At 38.9% G+C, this 25,354-nt stretch overlaps 1 pseudogene; it reads left to right on the forward strand.

The window, feature by feature from the left end:
- The first annotated feature begins 1,376 nt into the window (after positions 1-1,376).
- The window catches only part of LOC140511923 (cytochrome P450 2C19-like), a 30,540-nt pseudogene continuing 6,562 nt past the window's right edge, over positions 1,377-25,354 (forward strand).

A 25,354-nucleotide genomic window follows, 5' to 3' on the forward strand; every position in this document is an offset into this window, starting at 1 on the left:
TTCAGAAAAGGGTTCAAGAATGGCTTTTGCGATCTAAAGTCCAGCAAGTATGGCTTCGATTTCTAACAAAAATTTTTTACTTTGCTTTTCTTTCCATCTCCCTCTCATTTCTAAAATATATTGCCAGTTCACATATATAAAAGAAAGCAGTGATCACAAGGACCCAGCATTGCTTCTTCAAGAATAGATCTTTTGAAAACTAAAAATTAATTAATTTTTGAGAAATAAATCTTGCCATACTGTTTCTTTTTTTCACTTGGTCACTACACAGGTGCATTGGGGAAGTATTGTAGCCACAATTAACCTGGATTTTAGGAAAGCATTTGACGAAGTTTCTCTCTCTTTCTAAAAAAAATTATTTTATTGTGTTTTTTTGGATTTTAAAGATACCTATTTATTTAACAATGAAGCAAAAAAGATGTTTTAGATACTAATATATTAAACTAAATGTATAAATAATAAAATACACCACACTTTATTTATTTTAAACATGTGGACAAAGTTTCTCTCGCTATTCTTGTGGAAGAGATGCTAAATGTGGTGGCACACAGCTGCAATCCCTGCTACTAGAAGGCCAAAGTTGGGTTGCTTGAATTTCAGAGTGCTGAGGTGCAGTAAGTCTGAGGAGGCAGTTAGGTAGCACAGTGGATAGGCCAGGGATCAGGAAAACCTGAGTTCACATTTGAACTCAGACACATTCTAGCTGTGTGATCCTGGGCAAGTCACTTCACCTCTCTTTGCCTTAATTCACTGGAAAAGAAAATGGCAAACCACTCCAGTTATCTTTGCCAAGAAAACCCCATGAAAAGTATGTCCCTCCTTCCAACTACCAGAAAGTCTGTGGTGGGGTAGAGAGATCAGCCTAATTCTCTTTGTCCTAAGAGGCAGAAACCTTGTAGCAAAGAGGCTGATGTTGGTTACCTTTAGGAGAACCCTTCCAAAAAGAGATTGAATCCTCTGACCTAGAGTGGGCAGTCAGTAGTTCTGTAAGAATTTTTTAGGCACCACTATTTGCCAGGTCCAGGAAATACAAAAAGAGAGGATTTAGGAGAGGTGCAGAGCCCAAAACACCTGAACCAACTGCTTTAAGCTTGCTTTGGGGATGAACGACTGTGAACACTTTGGCCAAAATAATGAAGAAGACTGATCTCCAAAACTCAATATTTGGATGCTCCCAGGATCTTACTTCCCAGGCATGTATGGCAAAATAGGTTCTTCTAATCAATTCTTGGGGACAGAATATATTGAAAAAAATAACTTTGACCGTGAGAAAAATGAAAACAAAAATGGGATTATGAAGAGTTGGATATTACTGAACAACAAAGAGGTGCAGTAAGGTTAAAATTGATTGGGTGTTCTCACTGTCAGACACCAAGATGACGAGACACTGGGAGCTGAGAGCTGCTTCAGAAGTGTGCAGCCAGCTCAGCTCTGGGTTTGGGAAAGAGACGTGTGAGTGAGCAGAGTGAATGGCTGCCTAGAAGACGAACTCCAGTGAAGATCTTCAGGGATCTGTGTTTCACCTCCTTCTGTTTAACATTTTTATCAATGATTTGGAAAAAGGCATAAATGCCATGCTCATCAAGTTTGCAGATGACACAAAGCAGAGAAGAATAATAAACATGCTCTATGATACAGTCAGAATAGAGAAAGATCTTGACAGACTACACCACTAAGCTGGAATTCGGAAGAAATTTCATACAGCTAAGGGTAAAATATATTTGGGTTAAAAATAAAATTTACAAATTTAAGTTGGAAGAGTCACAGTGCATCTGTGGACTGTAGGAGACTGCAAACTGAATAATCAACTGAATAATCGTGAAAAGGCTATATGATGATCTTTATTTGCATTGAGAGTCAGTGTATTCAGGACTTGAAATTTTACTGTATTGTGAACAAAGCACAGGAGTATTGTGCTCATTTCTAAGTGGTGCATTTCAGAAAGGACATTGAAACTCAAGTCCCATGGTTCCATCTACTACACAAATTAGTAGCCACTTCAGCTAGCTGTAGTAATGCCTCATTCTTAGACAGTTCAAAGAGGTTTCTTCTTTGCTCCTGGTTGGTTTGTAGTGAGTTCACAGCCATTTATCTCCTCCCTCCCAGGCACATGGGAGGTGAACTTTCTAGTCAGACAACAATTCCCACTGGGTCTTTTGGAATCAGACTGGTGATGATCATTCTCTAAGTCTTCTACTGCATTCCTGAGCTCAAGCAGTGTTTATAGAGCAAAGTGGGGGTGCAATGGTAAATATTTAAAAAAATAAACTCTCCAGGGGGGAAAAGTATGCACATATACTTTTAAATTTATCCCTCATATTTAACAGTTTCTTAAGTTTAGGCAATCAACAAAGCAATAAATCAAATCCTGATTCATAAACTCATAGATTTCTGTAAATGCTCACACTGAAATTTAACAATAGGCTTTCCCAACTTGGTTAAACCTGGGATCATTGGTTCATAATCCCTCTTAGGACCAAGAGGATCACAATAGCACCTATCAGCCAGTACAGTTGTGAGGATCAAATGAGATAATACATGAAACATGCCATGGAAACCTTGTCATGTTATATAGGTGCTAGCTGTTATTCTTTCCTTAAGTTTCAATTCAAGAATCACCTTCTACATGAAGTTTTTCCTAAGCCCCCAACTTCCTGCTCTCCTTTTATTTGCAATCACCCATACGTATATATCAGATATGAACACGCTGTTTTCTTTGGTAGAATATAAGATCTTGGAGATCAAAGGCTATTTCACTTTTGTCTTCATGTGCCCAATCTGTAGCACAATGCCTGGCACAACAGTAGGTACCTAGTAAATGATTGATTGCTGATGTGAAGCTACAAGGGTTAGCAAGCACTTCCTAACAATTAGAAACATCCAAAAGGGAAACGGGCTGCTTCTGAGAGGTGGTGATTTCTCCATGGTTGGAAATCTTCAAGAAGAGACATGGCTAGTCATTGAGACTGTAGAAGGGATTAGTGGTTAAATAATTGGACTACGTGTCCTCTGAGCTTCCTTCACCATCCCGAACTAATTCGAAGTGTTTCCTCCTCTTTGGCCAGATGTTCCTGTCCCAGTAATTATTTCGGTTAAAAGTTTGACAAGATAGGAAGTGGGTGAGCATGGCTTGTGCCGACACTCTCCTCCTTTTTGTCCATTCTGCCCTTTCTCCTAGAGCTGCGAGGTTCCTTTACGGGAGATAATAGGTTAATTGTAGTTGACTGAGGGCAGTCCTTGATGGAGATCTGTCCTATTGGTCCAAATTCTAGTTCAGAAAAGATAGTTTAGGAATCCAGAAACTTCAGAAGGGAGACATGTTATGAAGCCGGGCTGTTTGTAGCTGAGAACCTTATCAGAACTAGAAGAACTGGACAGCGGCCGAGAGGGACCCAGGAGTCAGTGAGGCTCACCCGGCGTCAGTCGGGGAGGACGTGGGGAATCCCAGGTTAGTTCTGGCTGCCGGGCAACTTCCTTCCACGGAGGGTCTGATCTCTTTCTCCCCGCGACTGTGGTGGAAGGTGTTGGATTTTAAATCAGAGGACCTGGTTAGGATTGTGACACTGCTAGCTATTAATTATGGTACCTGGGGCAACTCATTTAACTTTGTTAGAGCAGTTGCTGCTGAAGACTGCCAGTTGTGATCCTTTCTAGCTCTGAGTCTAAAATCCATCATCCTATGATCCTCCTCGAAGGAAAAACAAATAAAACAAAAACCCAAACAATAACAAAAACATAACAAGCTTCAGAGCAGTAATAACATATCTCTATGGCAACAAAGTAAGTTCCTCTTGAAAATCCTGCGAGGTCCATGGTGCAAATCCCCATTCTAAAGATGAGAAAAGTTAGGCTCAGACAGCAGCAGTGGAGTTATCTTTGGCCAGGCATCAGAACCAGAATTTAAACACAGGTCTTCTAACTCCAAGTCCTGCACTTTTTACACTAAGTCGGTCTTCTCTCACACCCCGAAGCCCCACCCCCAGTGCTTTCAGCATTCCTCTGTGAATCTTATCTCATTAACTATGCTCACCTTCTCTCCACACGGTATTCGTAGTCCGTTTTCTTCCTTCCTTCTCACTCAGAATGAACCCTGAATCATTTAAGAAAGAGGAAAGAAAACTGACTTCTGCCCCTTGAGTGGGTAGAAGAGTAACTTGAGAGAAAAGATTATTTTGATTCAGTTCTTAACATTCAATTCTCACTCTCATGGGAACTGAAAGGGGCAGTACTTGTCAGTACTAAGTGTTCCCTAAGGATCCTGATAGTTCCATATAGTCCACAATGTCTTACTGCTCTGTTTCCCTGTCTGTCTGTGCATACACCTACCTGGTGCCCTCCTCATTCCCTATTCAGCATTCTGGATGAACTGAATTAGAGAAAGTATCAAAGAAATTTGGAGCTGAAAGGGACTTTAGAAGCCATTCAGCCCAGCTGAACTTTTCCAGAAACTGGCCCCAAATAAGTTGATCTTTCCACATCTTTGCCCAAATGAATGAGACTTTTTTCTATAGGTCATAGGAGACTTGCCTCCTCCCCCTTCCAAAGGGGTGTCAGAATTATGAGTACAGGTGAGAGGGGAGAAACCTGGATGCTGTTCGTTTGTCAGCTCCTCTTTCCTAACCCAGACTTCATTAATTTCACTCACAAAGACTGGACATACAGGAAAAAAAATTTTCATTGACACTCTGAAAGATCAGAAGTCCAGCTGGGCTTCCTTTTCTCTTTTTAATTTTTTATGATTTTTGCACTTCAAGGACAAAATGAAAACCCTAATGCAAAATCCTCAATGGGTGTGCATGCACTCAAATAGACCATATTTAAAGAGAAGAGAGGTAGATTAACAGAATGGATAGTAGATTATCATTGGAGTAAAGTTTCAATCTGCCTTTGACATATACTGGCCATGTTACCTTTGGTGAATCATTTGCCCTCTCTGGGGTCTACACAGCTTTATTTTAGTGAAGGGAGATTCTACATAATACCCAAGGACTCATGTATCCTGTAAAAAAAGTAGAAAACTAAAAAGCCATCAGAGTTGTCCCCTTAATCCTGCCTGGGCATTATGTAAATGTTACCTCCTATCATATAACTGAAGGTAGTATGAAATAGTGGATTATGATCTTGCTTTGAACATGTATTAGGTAGGTAACCTCAAGAAACTTACTTTCACCTTTCAATGGTCCATCATCTCTGGCACTATCAAGTTACAGACAAGATGCTGCTGACATGTCAGGTAGGAAGGAAATCATAGCTTGGGTCTGAAAAAAAATACAAAGAGCCCCAATAATAGTGGCATAAGTGATAATTAAGAGACCAGCAAGTCAAAGTCCTTTGGAAGTGAAACTATATTTTATCTTAAACAAGGAGGAGTTACTGGCTAACTGATCTTATATTTGCAATTTTCACAGGCTTTGGATTCTCAGCCCTCCATTGAATTGGGATTAAGGAAGCACTCCCTTGCAATCATCTGTGGTCGCTGCTCTTGTCCTGGTTCTCTGTATTTCCTGTCCGCTTCTTATTTCAGTATGGAGAAAGAATCATGGAAAAGGAAAGCTTCCACTGGGTCCTGTTCCCTTTCCAATTGTTGGAAATATGCTGCAGTTAGACTCTAAAGATATCAGCAAATCCTTTGGCTCAGTAAGTTAGCATTATTTTTTAAAAACCTGTTTTGGTCCTGGCTTAGTACCCTATGTGTCTAGAGACTGTGTGTTCAAACAGAGCATACTACAGATTTTAGAAGCGGGCTTATGCATTATCTGGCCCATATTTTGATTCACAGCTATGCTGTGGCTAGAAAGATCTAGTGAATCAGCTTTAGCTAGGTGTTACTGAGTTCTAGCAAGAGTCTGTATATATTAAATAACTGAAGATAATTGATACACATTCTCAAAGGCATGTGTCAGAATGTTTCGATTGCTTCCTCTTGGCTTGAAAGTTCAGAGAGCCATCACTATCAGTGTAGTCAGTCAATAAACCTTTATTAAGTGCTTATTATGTGCCAGGCAATACAAAAAGAAGGGAAAGATAGTCCCTGCTCTCAAGGAGCTTAGAATCTAATGGGGGAGATAACAAGTCAACAAATACGTATAGATAAGGTATTCAAAAAATAAAAGGAAATAATTAAAAGAGGAAAGACATTAGAATTAAAAGTGATTGGAGAAGGTTTCCTGTCAATGAGAAGATTTTAGTTGGGACTTAAAGGAAGCCAGGAGGCAGAAATGAAAAGAGAGAGATTCCAGGGATGGCAGGCAACCAGAGAAAATGTCTGCAACTGAGAGATGGAATGTCTTTTTTATGGAACAGTAAATAGACCAGTTTCACTGGATCAAAGTATGTGGTGAGGGGTAAGATGTAAGAAAACAAGAAAGGTAAGGGGCAGGTGCAATGCTATGAAAAGCTTTGAATTCCAAACTAAGGATTTTGTATTTGATACCAGAGGCAATAGGGAATTTATTGTAATTTATTGAGTAGGAGAGTAACATAGTTGAACCTGTACTTTAGGAAAATCACTTTGTTGGCTGAATGAAGGGTGGATTATAGTGGAATAGACTTGCATCAGGTAGACCCAATAAACTAGGCTATTTCAGTGGTCTGGTTATGAGGTGATAAGTACCTCCACTAGAGCTGTGGCTTTATCAGACCAGAGAGAAGAGCTTATTTGAGAGATGTTGCAAAGTTAAAATCAAAAGACCTTGGCAACATCTTGGATATGGGAGGTGAGAAATAAGGGAAAATCCAGAATGACTCCAAGGTAGCAAGCCTGAGAGACGTGAAGGATGGTGCTGACCTTTGTAGTAATAAAGAAGCTGGAGGTGGGGAAGGTTGAGGGGAAAAGATAATGAGATCTGACTTGGACATGTTGAATTTAAGATGTCTACTGGACGTCTAGTTTGAGATGTTTAAAAGTCAATATCAAGATTAGGGACAGATAGGTAGATTTGAGAATTGTCAGCTGGTAATTAGATCCATGGGAGCTGATAAGATCACCAAGTGAAGTAGTATGGGGCAAGAAGAGGACCCAGGACTGAACCCTGAGGAACACCTACAGTTAGAGGGTGTGACATGGCTAAGGATTCAGCAAAACAGAAAGAGTCTGTTTAGACATTTTAATTCTGTCCAACTCTTCATAACCCCATTTGAGGTTTTCTTGGCAAAATATTGGAGTGATTTGCCATTTCCTTCTCCAACTAATTTTAAAGATGAGGAAACAGGTAAAAAGGGTCAAGTGACTTGCCCAGGGTCACACAGCTAGTGTCCAAAGTTGGATATGAATTCATCTTCCTCGCTGAAAACCTGGGGCTCTATTCACTGTGCCACCTAGCTTCCCTTAGCAGAATGAGAAGGAGTGATCAAATAGGTAGGAGAAGAACCAGGAGAGAATGGTGTTCTGAAAACCTAGAGAGAAGAGAATATCAAGGAGGTGAGAATGATCAACAGTGTCAATGGCTGTGGAGAGACTAAGAAGAATGAGGACTGAGAAAAGGCCATTGGATTTGGCAATTGAGAGAACATTACTAACTTTGGAGAGAGCCCATTATCCATCACAGGTAAAAGAAGAGTGTTTCAGGACTTTGGTTGTCTTAACTGCTGGTGAAAAGAAAGGGTTCTGCAAACATTCAGGGATCAAAGTAGAGAATGTTTTTTTCCTGCACATGCCTCCATAGGATCACTGGCACAGCCTCTATGTGCAGTCTCAGTTGTAAGAGTCCCTGGATGAAAGGAAGTCTTGGCTCAGGACCACCAGCAAATTCAGAACTCTTGAGAATCCTTAGATCAGGATATACTCTCTATAACTCCTAAAGCCTTTGAGAGACAGCCTGGGGTAATAGGAAAAGCACTGGACACAGAATTAGAAAGAGCTGAGTTCAAGTTCAGGTTCTTATATTTATTAACCTTGTGTCCTCTGGCAAGTGATTTCATCTCTTGGAGCCTTTCTAGTTTCTTGGTGTGTAAAAGGGAAACTGTGAATTAGGGTTCTATCTGCCTCAGGGTTGTGTGTGAAGATCAAATGAAGCTAACATATACAGAAGTGCTTTATAACCATGTAATATAATTGTTATGACCTGGTAGACTTTCAAACTGATGTTCTTGTCTGCTCTTTGATCTTCCTCCTGTGCAAAATTAGATGAATAGATTGTATGATCCCTAAAGTCCCTTTTGGCTCTGAATCTAATGATCTTATTGTATTGGTTTGTGGGATTTCCACTGGGGAAAGAGTCTTCACTATAGTCTTGCCTCCCCTGGTTCAGGATTTCACAGATGGCCTTCTTTCTTTTCTTTAACTCAGGTACTCTTAAAGACTCAGAAAAATAAACAAACAAAACTCCTTCCATTCACAGGAAGGATCGAAGCTTGATGTTCTCCATTAACCATCCTGCTGGCTGCTACCCTACAGAAGGAAATGGAATTTTGTACTTTTGGCCCATCTGGGTCCTGAGCCAGGCCTGTGTTTTGTTTGAATCCTTTCTTCTATAAACATCAAAAATGTTTTGAAGGGGCTGCTAATAGATTGCAAATTTCTCAAATGAGATCAGCAGTGGTAAACCAAGTTGTTTATCAGGCAGTTTGGTGTTAACATTGTCAATGTGTTTGCATTTTTTCCCATAGTTGGCAAAAAACTATGGCCCTGTGTTTACTCTGTACTTTGGCTCTCAGCCTGTCATTGTGTTACATGGGTATGAGGCAGTGAAAGAATCTCTGATTATAGAGAAGAGTTTGCTGCCAGAAGAAGTTTCCCAATTGCTGATGCTTTTAGCAAAGGACTTGGTACGTTTCTTCTTGGTGTGGAACAGGTAAACTAGATAAAAAAGAGTATGTGAAAAAGAAATGGATGGAAATATATCTATTTCCAAGCAAATCCCCTAAATCAGGGACACATTGGGGAGCATAGGGTGGCAGAAAGAACAGCTCTCTATCTCTATCTCTTACCTAAATAATTTCCAATTAAGGTACAGAGAAAGAGATAGAAGGAAAGAGAAAAAGAAAAGGGTGGGAGGAGAGGGAAGTGATAGTGGTAGGCAATACATAAGGAAGAAGGAAGGCAGAGACCCAGAGAAAAAGAAGATAAACTTACCTTTCTCACCTACCCAGATTATATATTTTTGACATAACCTTGTACCCCTCAGTCACCACTGTCCTCAAAGGTCTGTTCATCCATTTCATCCTCTAGGTGGCCAGAATTGTTTTCCCTTTTTTTTTTTTTTTTGCCCAGGGGCCCATTGGTCAATAGCCTCATGCCTTTTCTTTTTTGGAAACTCACCCTAAACTTGTATGTCTTGTTCTTGATAAGCTTGATATTGACCTTCTGGCAATCTTACTAGTGTCTTCTCCATCTCATTCCTAAATACATTCTCAAATACATTTAGGGTTAAGGTTAGTTAATGTAAAGGGATTCCCTGGATCTACTTGCCTAGAGACCAAATTAGAAAAGAAATTAGGTTACAGCCAGAAATATATCCATTCTGATCCTTAGGGACCACGTGTTCCAAGTTCTTACAAACCACTGTCAAAGAGTACCAAGAGGGTGAATGCTTCAGACAAGGCTCCCTGTTTACAAGACATTAGGATCTGTGTCTTATCATGGGAAGTCTCTCTCTAGATACATGCAGTTGTATTTTGTGTTTTAGTTATAGATGGTAGAGGTGGACAAAAGATACCAAGGAAGGTACCACGCTTTATGGTGACTTGTCAGAATATACCATTAGTAACTCACAAAAATATTACGAACAGCTGTCTATTCTGGTCTTTTCATAGAGTAGGGAAACTAGAACTTCAACTTTCCTCAACAGGAATTGCAATTCCTGGACCAAAAGATACAGAGATATGGATATAAAGTTAGTTCATTTCATAGTCATTTGGAGTCTCCCCCAAAGAATTCATTCAGCCAGGCCTCCAGATTTATGGCTATTTCTTTACAATAATGGGGATGTGAGTACCTGATCATCCGATGGATTTGTGATTATGTTGGGGGAGGGGGACTAGAGTTTGAGACAGAAGAGAGGGAATAGTGCTTATAGAGTAGAAAGCAAACTGAGAACTACCACATTTGTGCCCATCATCCAAAAATAGGAGTTGGAGTGACCAAGAATCCTTGGGCCTGGACTCTTTGGGGCAAGAGACACAAAAGGACTTCTAAGTCCCAAGCTGTTCGATTCCATGCTTGCTGCAATGTTGATCCCCTTCTCTCCCCCACTTCTTTTCTTGCTGGAAATCAAGACATAGAGGAAGTCCCTGTTCTTCTTTCTCTGGTCCTCTTCATAGGATTAGTTTTCAGCCTTGGAGAGAAGTGGAAACAAATGCGGCACTTCTCCCTTGCAACTCTGAGGAATTTGGGGATGGGGAAGAGGAACATTGAGGAGCAAGTCCAAGAAGAGGCAAAGATCCTGGTGGAAGACTTAAAAAAACCAATGGCTGGTGTTTATTTACTTCTTTATTTAGTAAATTTATTTACTTGATATTTACTTTTAAGGTTTATTTTACTTATTACTATATTCATGCATTAGTAATCTTAGGAAAAGTTGTTAGTTAAAATTAATTCATTAAAGTTGTTGGTTCTCAGACTGAGGCAGTTTCAAGAAATGTATTGTAGTCACTAACTACATGGGGTATGTTTGATCTTTCAGTCTCACTGCAGTACAAGGCTATAAAATCCTGTGATCATCTCTGGAAGCCCTAAAGGCTAGAAATTACTGAGAAAAAAAAAGACAGAGGACATCATGTAGCAGTCCTGTTGGGTTTACACTGCGCTTGTGGGGGAAGGCAGTGGTGGAAAGAAGACTGAGCTAACAGTCAAGAAGTTAAAATATTCAAAAGCCTAGGGTATTAGTCCCAGTTCTGTGACAACTGTCCCCTTTTCCATGTCCAGCTGCCATCACTGCAGAACCTGGAGGGTTGTGTATTCATAAGATATAAGGACATTGTCAAGGACGTTGTCTTTATTTCATGCTTTTCCATGGGCAAATGATTCATTACTCAGTGGCCAACTTGCAGATGAGTCACTCTGTACTTAACTAGGCTGGTCCTTGGACAATAGAACCTGTCAAGAGCTTGGTCTTTGGAGCATAGCCTTGTAGAACTCAGAATTACCTCCATACCTCAGGGTGTGTGTGTGGGGGGGAGGGGGGCGCATGTGTGTGATGACTTTTAAGGGGTTCAAATGGAGTGGTGCTCACAAAGAACAAGCAGCCTCAATTCTATTGCTTTTGGTAAGAATAAAAATCTATCAGAAAAAGCATTTTTTTCTTCATAATCACTTATAGGAGTCAAGATATTCTGTAACTTTCTTTATACTTTGCTATATAAAAAGAGGAAGGCAAGAAACAGGCTAGAATGTCATTGAGCTGATTTGCCAGGGTCTACTGGAATCACACTGGTCTTCTCATATCCTCTTAACCCTCTTTCTCACCTCCTCATTTTTTTATCAATTTATTTTATCTCAAGAATCTATCAAAAGGATCCCCCAAACAAAGGTTATTTTTTCTGACATTATCTTAATTTAAACAAATCCACCCACTCATAAACAACCTGTTCCATTTGACTATAAAATAGTTCCTGTTTATTCTCCTACACTAACATTCTACTCCCCTTCTGCCTACCTCAGACTGCCCACACAAAAGAAGGGAAGTTGCCCCTGCTTATTTGGAGTCAATACACAGCAGTTCAATCATTTTCAGCAAGGCGTGTAATTCACTCTAGGGTTGAAGTTCTTCAGTATAAAGAGAGAAACGACAATGACCAAGAGCAGGGAGAGTATTATTGTAGAAGATGAAGCATGTTGTAGTTTCATAATCAGCAACTTCATTTTTAATAATAATTATAATAAAGCACTTTACTTACATAAGATTTCTCTTTTTTGAGACAACTTTCTATCATCATCCTTAGAAAGCTTTTGAGTAATTTTTTTGAAAACAAGCATCCTTTATCTTATTTGCTATGGCTACTACTAGTACTACTACTACTACAGGCTGTAGTACTACTACTACAGTAGGCTACTACTACGAAGCTGGAATTTATTTAATGCTTTAATGTTTACAAAATGTGTGTGTGTGTGTGTGTGTGTGTGTGTGTGTGTAAAATCTCATTTTATCCTCACAACAACCTTGAGAGGTAGATGCTGTATTGTACCCTTTTTACAGTTGAGGAAACTGAGGCATGGGGAGTTAAATGCTGTGCTCATGGTCACACAACTAATAAGTGTCTGAGATGGGAATTTGAACTCGTCTTCCTGACTCCATATCCAGCTCTTTGTGCACTTTTCTACCTAGCTTTCTCTATTTTGTGTTTAAGAACAAACTGTATTTTCATGTATACAAAGTCCAGGAAACTCACTAAATACTTACAAGGATCATCACACTGATAGAGAACAGTAGACTACGCAAGGTCTATATGCTGTATTTCCAAGAATAGTGAGATGGGATGGACTAATCGAGGAAGGTGATGCCAGAGAAGAGGCTTGGTGGAAAGGTTGCAGCCGGAATCCTGAACTTGGAGATCTTTGTCATCCTTTCCAGCTATAACACAGTGCAGAAAAGGATAGGTCTGAGCAAGATCTAGTAGGGGACATTTGAGGAGACTATAAACAACTTTGCTTCACTCCTCCAGTTATTCAGATGGAAGCTGAGGAGGTGAAAGGTCAGTGCGCCCACCTCCTCCTTCTCCTACTCTACTCAAAGAGGTTCAGTAGTGGGGCTCCTTTCTTCTTCAGCAGCTAGGTGGCACAGGGAATAGAACTCAGTGCCTCCAGTCAGGAAGTCCTGAGTTCAAATCCAGCCAGTTCTTTATCAGCTCTGTGATCCATAGCAAGTCATTTAGCTTTGGTTTGCCTCAGTTTCCTCATGTGTGAAATGGAGATAATAATAGTACCTTCCTGCCAGAGTTGTTGTGAAGAGAAATTAAATAGTAAGTACCTTAGCACAGTAAGTACAGTATCTTAGCATAGTAAGAGCTATATAAATATTAACTACTATTTTTTCATGGATTCCTAAATCCATGAGGCCATAGAACACAGGGGCAGGGGATAAACTGGTACGTAAGCCAGTGCCAGAATTTCTTTGGGATAGCTGTTTTTAAAAATGTAAAACATAAAATTAGCATATGTGTATGCTGGTGGGGGAGGATGGGAGCTGGGAGGTAACAGAATACTGTCATGATTTGGTCATATTCTAGTTTTGCATACTCTTCTACATCAGAATATTTCATAGTAATAATCTCCTAATGGAAAAAAATAAACAAATAACTACAGTACAACAATATTGCCGTACCCCTGTAGACATGAAACAGGAACACACACACAAGAAACCTTTGCAGAGACGGAATCATCCCAGATTTATACCTCTTGTAAAGGATGAGGACACCATGAGCTCTTTAGACAACCATTACCAGGTGAAAACAGGGCTGTTCGGGTATCCCAGAAGGTGTTCTCAACCTCAGGGTATTTAGAACAAAACCTTTCCTTTGCTGTTCCATTGTCAGGAAGCTTTTCTCCTTTCTAAAGTTATCCTTTCTACTTTTATCCTCTGGTTCAGTCTCTTCCAAGTTGTTGGCTCACAAACATGCTCAGGTTTCCCACATCCTTACAAAACAACTTTCCCTTGACCATCCTTTCAAACTGTCCTCATCTTCTGTACTTCCTCTTTTAATTGCCATATTCCTAGAATGAATCATCTAAAATAAATTCTTCCCCTTCAGTCACTTTTTAATCACTTGCAAATCTCGGTCTTAACCCTCATATTTTATTGATTTACTCTGTTGATGTTACCAACAATCTTTTGTTTGCTAAAGCTTTGGCTTTTTCTAAATTCTCATCTTCCAGCTGTTTTACAGCTGTTGGTCCTGGTTGTCACCCCTTCCTGTTATCCTGCTCTGACTTCTATGTCGTTGTACGCTCCAGGTTCTACTTAACTAATTTCAGTGGATTGGTTCACTGAATCACCCCATAGCCAGTCCTCTATGTGTGTGTGTGTGTGTGTGTGTGTGTGTGTGTGTGTGTGTGTGTGTGTGTGTGTGTGTGTCCTGGATCCTATCCTATACCAAAATATTTTCTTCTCTTTCTTGGATATATCATGTGAACCCCATAGATTCTAGGCACAGTTAACTTTCAAATCTACACTTCTAGGTCAGTTTTATTGCTGAATCACCAGTTGCCTATAGGAAGTTCTGATTGCATCTCAAATTCAAAATGTCTGAAACTTAATTTATTATTTTTATCTTTAAATATGTTCCTCCTCCAAATTTCCCTCTTTTTGTTGAGTTCCTTCCCAATCATAATTTAATTTCCTTCACTCTTTTTTCACATCCAATCCATTGTCAAGCCCTGTTTATTCTACCTCTACAATATCACTAACATCTGCAAATTTTCTTGTTACCCAATTTCCAGTCTAATTCAGCTCTTTTCACCAGCACTACTGACTTACCATATGGGCTTTCTCATTGAGTTCTCTGCCTTACTTGTTCCTTTCCAATAGATCATTTACATACCTGCTGTTAAAATAACTGATCTGTCCATGTCACAGTTTTGTTCAAAGCTCCAATATGTCCCTGTTATCATAGCTCTAACCTAGCTTTCTGTCTCATTTCAGATCACTTCTCTTAGTGCCCTCAACATTATGACCAAATTGGACTACACATTCCCTGAATACATCTCCTTCCCACACAAGCAATTCATCAGTTTTATCAATGAGCTGAATAAAGGCAGAGATGATAGACTTGTCAAATTTACAGATGCTCTGTATCAAGAAGAGACAGATAATGTGTTGGATGACAGAAAGATGTTGTCATCACTGTGGATTCCCCTAAGTTCCCAGTAAGTGCTTTTTTGTTTTGGCTTGTTTATTTTAAAAACTATTTAAAATTTTATTTATTTCCATAGTTACATGTAAAAACAGTTTTTTAACATTTGTTTTTAAAACTTTGAGTTCCAAATTCTCTCCCTCCCTTCCTCCCCACCCCACACCCTATTGAGAAAGCAAACCATTTGACATAGGTCATACATGTGTAGTCATGCAAAACATTGGTAATAATCATGTTGGGAAAGAAAACATAGACCAAAAAAACCCTCAAGAAAGATAAAGTAGCCAAAAGTATGTTTCAATCTTCATTCAAATACATTCAGTTCTTTCTCTGGGAATGAATAGCATTTTTCACCGTAATTCCTTCATAATCATCTTGAATTGTTGTGTGGCTGAGAATAGCTAAGTTATTCACAACAATATCACTGTTACTTTGTACACAGTACATTTCACTTTGTGTCAGCTCATGGAAGTCTTTCCAGGTTTTTCTGAGACATCCTGTTTATCATTTCTTATAGTACAACAGTATTCCATCATAATCACATACCACAACTTGTTCAGCCATTCCCCAGTTGTTGGGCATCCTCTCATTTTCCAATTCTTTGCCCCCAGAAAAGAGCTGCTATAAATATTTTTGTACATGTAGGTTCTTTTCCTTTCTGTTTTTTTGTCCCTTTTGGGATACAGACCTAGTAGTGGTATTGCTAGGTCAAAGGATATGCATGGTTATATAGACCTTTGGGCATAGTTCCCAATTGCTCTACAGAATGGTTGAATCAGTTCACAACTCTACCAACAATATATTAATGTCTCATTTTTTGCACATCCCCTCCAACATTTCTCATTTACCTTTTCCATACTATAGGTCAACCTAACAGGTATGAGATAGAAATTCAGAATTATTTTAATTTTCATTTCTCTAATCAATAGTGAATTTATGTATTTTTTCATATGTCTATAGATAGTTTTTATTATTTCATTTGAAAATCGATCATATCTTTTGATCGTTTTTCAGTTAGGCAATGTCTTATTTTTGTAAATTTGTCTCAGTTCTCTATATGTTTGAGAAATGAGGCCTTTATCAGAGAAATTTGCTTCACAATTTTTTTTCAATTACTATTGCTAACTGTATTTCCCTCCATCCTATCCCTCCCCCCCATCAGGGAATTGTGGGGAGTAGAGGCAGGTATGAGAGTTGGTACTGTCTACTGCACTTTCTGAGTCCCCTTACTTCTAGTACCCTCCTTCTGAAATAATCTCTTTATATATAATTTTTGCTACATAGTTGTTTGCATCCTGTAAGCTCCTTGAAAACAGAGACTAATAGAACAGTGCCTAACACATAATAGTTGTCTAATAAATGATTATTAACTGACCGTTTGACTTGAATGAACCAAAAGCCTATTGCAGTAGTCCAGGAGAGATGTAAGGAGAGCCTGCACCCAAGTGGTGGCAGTGTCAGAAGAGAGATGGACTGCATGCAAAAGATGTTAGGAAGATGAAATTGACAAACCTTGCAATAGATTGGATATGGGGGTGTGCAAGGGTAAGGAGTTGAGGATGACACTTGAGACTGGGTCACTGGGAGAATAGTAGTACCCTTAATAGTAACAAGGAAGTTAGCAAGAGGAGAGGGTTTGGGGAGTGGGGAAAGTAAGGAGCCCAGTTTTGGATGTATGTAAGAGACAATGAAGAAATGATAGCACTTAGGAATGGAGTAGATGTGGGAAGTAAGGGCTAGAGAAGAGTGATAGAGGTGTTGAGCATCAGTAACTATGAATGGTGATCCCATTCACAGAAATGAGGAAGTCTCAAAGTGAAGACATTTGGAGAGAAGATAATGGAAACAGACTTAAAAAAAAAAAAAGATTGAATCTCATAGATAGGGAGGAAGGTAGAAAGGCTACTTAATGGGCTGAACCCACCACTGATTTGTAGGAACTTTGACTTTCTCCATTTCTTATCTGAGATTGCAGGTGTGGGCTGCCACACATAGAGGAAACAGATTTTGACAAGATATGTAGAGTGGTTACTTTGGAGTCCATGCTTTGGACTTTACCAGTCAGAGCACAGAATTTGTAGTTGAATTTCACCTCTTTCACCAGTTGTGGGACCATGTTCCTTAACTATAAAATGGAGATTTGATATTTGCACTGAGATGTAAGAAACAAGTCAGATAAAGGCTATACCACCACCACCACCACCACCACCATCACCACTACTGCTACTACAACTACAACTGTGATTACTATTATTACTCCTGCTATGATGACATCTTACTACTATTAGTGTTGCTACTGATACTACTATTTCAACTACAAAGACCACTATTATGACTGTGATTACTACTACTAACGCAAAGTGTTTTATGATAACCTAAACAGTACTATGTGTCAATTTGTAAGCTTGTAACAGCTATTTGGGGGGACAGTAGGAGAGTCAAGTGCTACTGTCCTTCAAAGCAAACAGATCTTACCTTGTATTCTCAATGATATTTAATTTAAAATGCAGGCTAAAGCTTTTTTCTCTCTTTCCCCCTCCCATTCTTTAGGACAGCCCTATGATCCCACGTTCATCCTGCAGTGTGCTCCTTGCAAGGTCACCTGCTCTGTCATTTTCCAGAAACGTTTTGAATATGATGATCAAAAATTTCTACATTTAATGGAGCTTTTTGAAAAAAACAATAAAATCTTGAACTCCCCATGGATACAGGTGAGGTTAGTGCCTTCGGCTCCTGGGACTCAAGACATTTTTCTTTATTTGATGGAAATGACTACCGGGAACTAGGTAGAATTCATCATGCACCCCAGTGGGAGATGAAGCAATGGAATTCTGGGATGTGGCCATACCTTCCCCCTCATGGACAGGAACCACTGCATGTAGACTGAACAGGTTACTTATCCTACAATTGCCCTGTTAACCATTGCTTACTATTAAGGCTTCTCTTGTAAGTACAATCTGAATCTTAAGAGTGAAGAATTATCATTTGTATCTATTAAAAAAAGAGATATGTATTTTTTTTCTTTTTTTAGGTTTACAATTTTATCCCATCTCTGGTACATTCTCTCCCAGGATCTTATAGGACAACTGTCAAAAACTTCATAATTTTATCTGGGAGAAAGTGAGGGAATACCAAGAGACCCTGAACCCTGACAATCCTCGGGACTTTATTGATTACTTCCTAATGAAAATGGAGCAGGTAAGATGAGAGAAGCAAGTTGGCAGCTCACTTTTCATGGGTTATTTGGTTCCCATACTGGGACACATTCTCAGTGACTCCCATGTGCATTAGTGAATGTAGCAGGTCACTGAGAAAGCAGCGGAAAGCAGGCAGCATTTTGGATATAGTTCCTAATTGCTCTTCAGAATGGACAGACCAGTTCACAGCACCTGCTTACATGGACCTTAAGTACTGAGACATATAAGTCTCTTAAAGTGACCTTATATCCTTTCACTTGAAGAAGAAATTATAGGAAGACATAAGGCACATCTGAACAAAGAGGGAATCAAGATATGTGGCATGGCATCTTGTAGGAGTTCTAGCTGGTGATTATGTCCTGGAAGGGGTGGGACACCATAAACTATGTCTTTCCAGCTGGGGAGGGGCATCAGGCATTCCAAGGGAACTCTATATGATATAGCTCACTTGCTTTTGGCAGTCACAGAGATTAGTGTAAGGCACTGGCCACTGCAGACTTTTTTTCTCTCTTCAATGATGAAATTCATTTAAGCAAGAACACATAATTGGAATAAGTATGTATGCATGGAAGTGGTCATGGGGACTTCCCAGCAACTGGCTGATGAACAGTTTCTAGGATCTCCCTATTTCCACAGAGACACATGTTGACCCCAACAGAGAAGCTTATGGGAAATGTGGGGTCATATCAGTTATGGGAAGCCATTCAGGGTTTTCCACCTAAGTCTTTCATTTCTTGTCTCCAAAGCTACCTAGAGTCATTAGGTGGTTTGGCTGCATGTCTTTGGCTGTGTGGATGATTCTGGAGGGTTTATATCGGCCAATTAAATTCCAAGAAGAATGAATTATATAACAAGGTCACCCAGTATGTAACTCCAAGAGTATTTTCATACATGCTTCCTCTGCCTACATCTTCATATATACTTCCTGCACTCACATCCTCTACCCTAGTGTAAGACTCATCACCTTTCACCTGGCCTCTTACAAACAGTATCCTATTTTATTTTTCCAGTTTACAAAGCATTTTATTTGTTTATTTCTAATACTCACAACAACCTTGTAAGATAGTTGCTGTTCTCACCCCACATTATTGTTATTTATCTATTTAATTTTAATTTTTAAAAATTGAGTTTTATTTTATTTTTATGTCTGAATTTTCTCCTTCCTACTCTCCTTATTCCCCATTGAAAAAGCAAGGGAAAAAAACAGTTACAAAGAAGTATAGTGAAGCAAAAACATAAAAATTCCCATCTTGGTCATGTCCAAAACAAGAGGAAAAACAAAAAGAAAGCCCTCAGTCTACACTCTGAGTCCATTACCCTCTCTCTGGAAGTGTTAGCACATTTCATAATGAGACCTCCCAAACAGTGGTTTGTCAAAAGCTGGCTTTGAGCTCTAGGTCCAGCACTCATTATCTGTGAGGCATTTGGGAATTTCTTTAACCTTTATAAAAAAGAGATGAGCAGATGAAAAAGAGATAAGTAGATAAAAAAAGAGATGACCTAGACATCCCAAATTTTATGAGGATTGAATGAAATAATTAGAGAGGCTTTGTATAAATCGTCATGTATAAAATATTTTTCTTCAATTTTTTTTTGAAGGCGATTGGGATTAAGTCTTGCCCAGGGTCCAACATAGTTTAACATAGTTGGTAAATGTCTGAAGTACATTTGAACTCAGGTTCTCTCAATTCCAGGACTGGTGCTTTATTCACCATGGCACCTATTCTTTATTTTTCATTCTGATTTACTAAGTTAATAAATCCTATTTATTTCACAAATTTCCAAAGAATTTTTTTGAAGAGCATGGAATATCTACATTGAATACATTTTATATGTATTTCCAACTTCTTCCTTCATTTTTGGTCCATTTGTGGACCTATTCTAATTAAGCTATTTATAAATTAACTTTGCCAAATTATTCTTTGGAAAAACAAAACCAAGAGTCTGCATTTACCATAGAAAACTTGGCTCAAATGGCATCTGATATATTTATTGCTGGATCAGAGACGACTAGCACCACTCTAAGATATGGACTTCTGCTTCTGCTGAAACATCCTGAAATAGCAGGTATACTGATCCATAAAAATGACAGTGAAACTCGGAAGGAAAGTCATCAAGAGAGGGAATTGTGGTTCTGTTGAGACTCGGCTTGGAAAACTTTCTGTTGTCATTTTCATGTATTTAACATTAGCTCCCACATATCCAAATTTATTTTCTTCTTGCATGGTTATTGTAGGGAGAGCACCAAACCACTTTCTGGGAGGGGAGGGTGCATGCCTTCCCATCTATGCTAAGTGAACTCCCCATCAACATGCTACTTGGTCTGAGAACCCATGCTATGCAGATGTCTAGAGTCTGCTTGTTAGCCACCCATGATAAGCTTCCCCTTAGCCCTTCCTATTCCTTATCCCTGTCTGCTCTCTCTTTCCATTATACTCTGTGGCACCTTCCTTTATAATTTCAGTGGAAAGATTCCTGGCTTTAGAGTCAAGAGACTTGCATTTGAATTCCAGCTACGTTACCCATGTGAGCTTAGGAAGTCATCTCACTTCTCTGAGCCTCAACTTCCTCATCTGTACGCTGAGGGGTATTAGGCTAGAGGACCACTGAAATCTCTGACAGCTCCATATTGGTTATCTTAATCCTCTTCTATCTCTTCTTCTCAAATTCCTTCCATCTTCTGAGTTGCAATGGAACCTAGCTTTTTTCTGAAGACACCACATCTCTTGATATACTTTCTAAGGTTGCCTGCTCCTTTTTTCTCTCTCCTCGCTATTGCCTTCTCACCTAGTAACTTGACAAATAGAACCAGCAGGAAGAGTTGGTCTGCTCCATGTTTTATACTATTTCTTTTTTAAAAAATTGATTTTTTGTGTGTCTTTTTTTGAGTTGTGATGCTATTATGAAGAAGACACTTGAATATTCATTTGGGCATCTGGTCAGTCCTATGACATCAATGAGGCAGGTATCATCTCCATTTTACAGAAGAAGAGCTTGAGATCTCAAAAAATAATCTGCCAAATTTCTAGTTAATGGTAGGACTGAGACTAGAACTCAGGTCTTGCAGCCCTAGGAAAAGTCCAGTCTTCTCCCTATGCTACTTTCCCTAAACAGAAGAATAATGAATGACCAATGACATAAGCATATTAAAATGATACCAATATATTAAAAAATATAATGAACTTAAATTGAGGATTTGTTCACTTTAAAATCAACTTGGAAAAGTAAGAAATGCTTTAATGTGTTGGTGATATTTTATAATGTAGTCACCATGCAAAAAAATCAACCTAGCTTTTTAGATTTATTTGGAGATTGGCATTATGACAGTCAGTCAGTCATAAGTGTTTATTAGGTATTTGCTTTGTCCTGGTCACTGTGCTAAGGGCTAAAGTTACAAAGAAAGGTCAAAAAACCATGTTCCCTGCTCTCAAGTGGCTCTTGTTCTGATGGGAGAGGTGACATGCGAATAGCAATGTACCTGCTAGCTAACTACAGCGTAAGTGAAGGCAGTCTCAAAGGGTAGACATAAACAGTTGAGGTAGGGAATATGGGGATATGGAAAATATCTCTTGCAGAAGATGGAATTTGAGCCAAATCTTGAAGGAAGTCAGGCAATCCAGGAGCAGGCTTGAGGAGGGAGAGTATTCCAAGCAGAGAGGAGAGACTATGAAGTCAGGAGAGAGAGCATTGTGTTCAAGGAATAGCATAATTGGATTGTAGAGGATCTGTGAGGAAGTTAGTTTTAAAAAAGACTGGAAAAGGAGGAAGGCTTCAGTTTGTGACATACTTTGAATGACAAGTAAGGATTTTATATTTATAATGTTTATAAAGAACATCTACCTCTTGTGTTGAATAATTAGTAAGGAGAGGAGAATCATTTGGCCAAGGAATTCCAAGTTTATTCTTAACTTGGGTTTCATTCCTTGTAGCAAACATATCCTGTCCTAGCAGTAGGCAGAACTGGCAAATTTGGATTCCCTGCTATTTACACTCACTACAAAGAGATGGAATTTGAACCCATCTAGTTTCACAGCTGTGTGTAATCCTACCAAAAGCCCTTATCCTCCATTTGTTTTAAGACAACTCAAGACCTGTGCTCTAAGGGCATGTGACTTAGGTGCCTTAGAGCGATGGACTCTCAGCTTCCCCAAGAGACTAAATGTAACCATACTTTCTAATAAAGAGAGAATTGAGTGCATGTTTCTTGAGGTAGTTCTGAATGACTGACCATAAAAATTATGAGAAATGTGTTTTTCTTCCTTCCTCACTTTTAACATCATTTTTATTCCTATGTTATAGATAAAATTCATGAAGAAATTGACCGTGTGATTGGCCAAAACCGAAGTTCTTGCATGAAGGACAGAAGCAGTATGCCTTACACTGATACATGAGATACAGAAACACGTTGATTTAACCCCCTCCAACCTGCCTCATGCAGCCAAAGAAGACACTCAGTTCAGACAATACGTCATCCCCAAGGTCAGTGTTTCTTTGACCTATGCCACCTCTTCATAAATTATACAATCGTTGAATCTTGGAGATAAAGGGGAACTCAGAGGCTGTGTAATTCAGCCTCTACCCCTGACAATTGGTTATAAGCCTCTGTTTATAGATATTCACTGACAGTGTCTATCCTACCTAGCCAGGTGGCGCATTCCATTTTTTGACAAGTAAAATCAGCAGAAAATTACTCCATTCATGCATGTGAAATCTGTTTTTTTTTTTTTTTTGTAACTTCTACTCATAGGTCCTACTTCTGCTCTCCAAGGGCAAGATTTTGTTTTGTTTTTCACAAAGTTATATATATTGTTAATACTTACTCCTGGCACAGGGTCTGAGAATTAGTGTAGATTTTGACATATGGGAATCTATAATGTCTAAAAGTCAGGGCTAGAGCCATGAATTCTTATTTTTCTTTTCTTAGATTTAAATAAGTCAATCAGTGCACATTTATTAAGTGTTTGCTATATAGCAAGCATTGTGTTAAGGATACAAAGAAAGCCAGGTGTTTATTTTATTTTTTTAATGAATAATATATTTTCTCTTCCAACCTTCCCTTATTCTCAGTGGGGGAAAAAAAGAAAAGAAAAACAGAATCTTTGCAACATATATGCGTAGCTGCAGGTGTCTATGTCTAAAAAGTAAACGTCTCAGGCTTTGCCCTCAATCCATCATCTCTCTGTCAGGAGGTGGGTACTCTGTTTCATCATGAGTCCTCTGGAATCATGGCTGCTCAGTGTTGATCAGCATTCTTAAGTCTTTCAAAGTTGTTTGCTTTACAATATTGTTATTACTGTATAAAATCTTCTCCTGACTCGACTCACTTCATTCTGTATCAGTTCATATACTTTCAAGGTTTCTCTGAAACCATCATTTCTTAGAGCCTAATTGTATTCCATCCCATTCACATACCGAAATTTATTCAACCATTCCGCAGTTGATAGGCATCCCTTTACTTTCTAGTTCTTTGCTACCACAAAAATAGTTGTTATAAATACTTTGATACAAATGACTCCTTTTCTCCTTTCTCTGATTTTTTTTCAGGGGGAAGATAAGTGGTGTTGCTATGTCAAAGGATATGTACAGTTTAGTGATTTTGTGGGGAAAGTTCCAAATTGCTTTCCAGAATGGCTGAACTACATCACAGTTTTCACTAATATTGTATTAATGTGCCTGTTTTTCCACAGTTCCTTCAGCATTAGTTATTTTCTTTTTTACTCAGCTTTACTTATCTGGTGGTCTGAGGTAGAATCCTAGATTATTTTTACTTTCGATTTCCTTAATTATTAGTGCTCTGGAGTATTTTAAAATATGGCTATCAATAACTTGGATTTCTTCCTTTGAAAACAGCCTTTCAAATCCTTTGTCCATTGATCAATTGGGCAATCTTTATTTTTCTTTTTTTTCTTTGTTTTTATTTTTTTCCAAGATATAGTGGACTTGATTCTCCCTGCCTTTGAACTTGGGAATGCCCTTGATAGCTATATCTTTTCCTAGGCATGGACAGAAAAATTTTCTTTCTTCCCCTCCTTTATTTGAGCTTGTACCTAGCTAACCTGGAGAATTTCATGACAATTCTCTTTAACTACATGGTAGCATGGAGGAGATCAGAGGCATACTTGTTCTAAAATGCCAAAATTTTTCTAGATCAGACTGGGTTTGTTTATTTGGGTAACCAAAACATTACAATCTCCATCCAATTGCCCAGCTTGTACACAAAATAAAGATAACATAAAGTCTTACATTTGTGTTTAAAAAATTTAGGTTCACAAGTTCAGGAGGAAAGAAGCATATATAATAATTTGTTCAAAATATGTTTGGGAGTTTTAGTGGGCTAGACTATGAATTAGCAGCATAATATGAAAACTTAAAGAACTATGATATATGTATCTAGATATATCAGCACATATGTGTGTATGTATATATCTATTTATGTGTGTATATGTATACGGGACTGAACCTGTGATTTTATTATCATAAGGAGCTCCAATTGAGGCACTTCAGCGCAGATTGGTATGCAGTTTTGGTCTTAAAGAGTTTCCTGGGACAGTGAGAAATTAGGTGACTTTCCAATATAGCACAAAATAAATGTTCCAGAGAGGGACTTGAAGTCAGTTCATCTTGATTTTGAGTCCTCTTTAAGAGAGGCATAGTGTCCAGGATTGGAAGATAATGGTCCCACTAAGCTCTGCCCTTGTCAGACTCCATCTATGGTTATTCTGTTCAATTCAAACTACTGCATTTTAGATAGAACATTGATGTCTGATGGGAGCCGTCCAGTGGAATACTACCAGGAAGGTTCAGGGCTTTGAGATCCTGCCGCAGAAAGATCATTTGAAGGAACCTGGAATGTTAACTTGAAGAAGGGAAGGTTTAATATCAGTCTTCAAGTTTTTGAAGGGTTTTCATGTGAAGGAATGATGAGATTTATCCCACTTGGTCCCAGAGGACAGAATGAGGAGAAATGAAATTACCAAGAGCTAAGTTGAGGTTTTTAACAATTAGAGCTACCCCAGAGAGAATAGGTTACCTTGGGGAGTACTAGGTTCTCCCTCAATGGAAGTCTTCATTAAAGAGCCAGACGATGCCTTGTTGGATACATTGCAGCTGGTGTTCTTATCTTGATAACTAAAGGGAAATAATACCAGAAGTCTTCTGAACATCTGGTACAATTCCAAAGAGTGAGAGTTTTAGTCTCAATAACACCCTTAGTGCTTGACAGCAGCTCCCACTTAACTTGTTCTGTGTCCTCCTCTCAGCTCCTGTACCCTTGTGTTATCAACAACACTGCTCCCCAGCGCACCATCTGACCTTAACATCAAAGATGCTTATGAAGGCAGACATCAGAGAGAAACTAGGAAAACTCACTT

Source organism: Notamacropus eugenii, chromosome 1 (genome assembly GCF_028372415.1).
Source record: "Notamacropus eugenii isolate mMacEug1 chromosome 1, mMacEug1.pri_v2, whole genome shotgun sequence".
NCBI lineage: Eukaryota > Metazoa > Chordata > Mammalia > Diprotodontia > Macropodidae > Notamacropus > Notamacropus eugenii.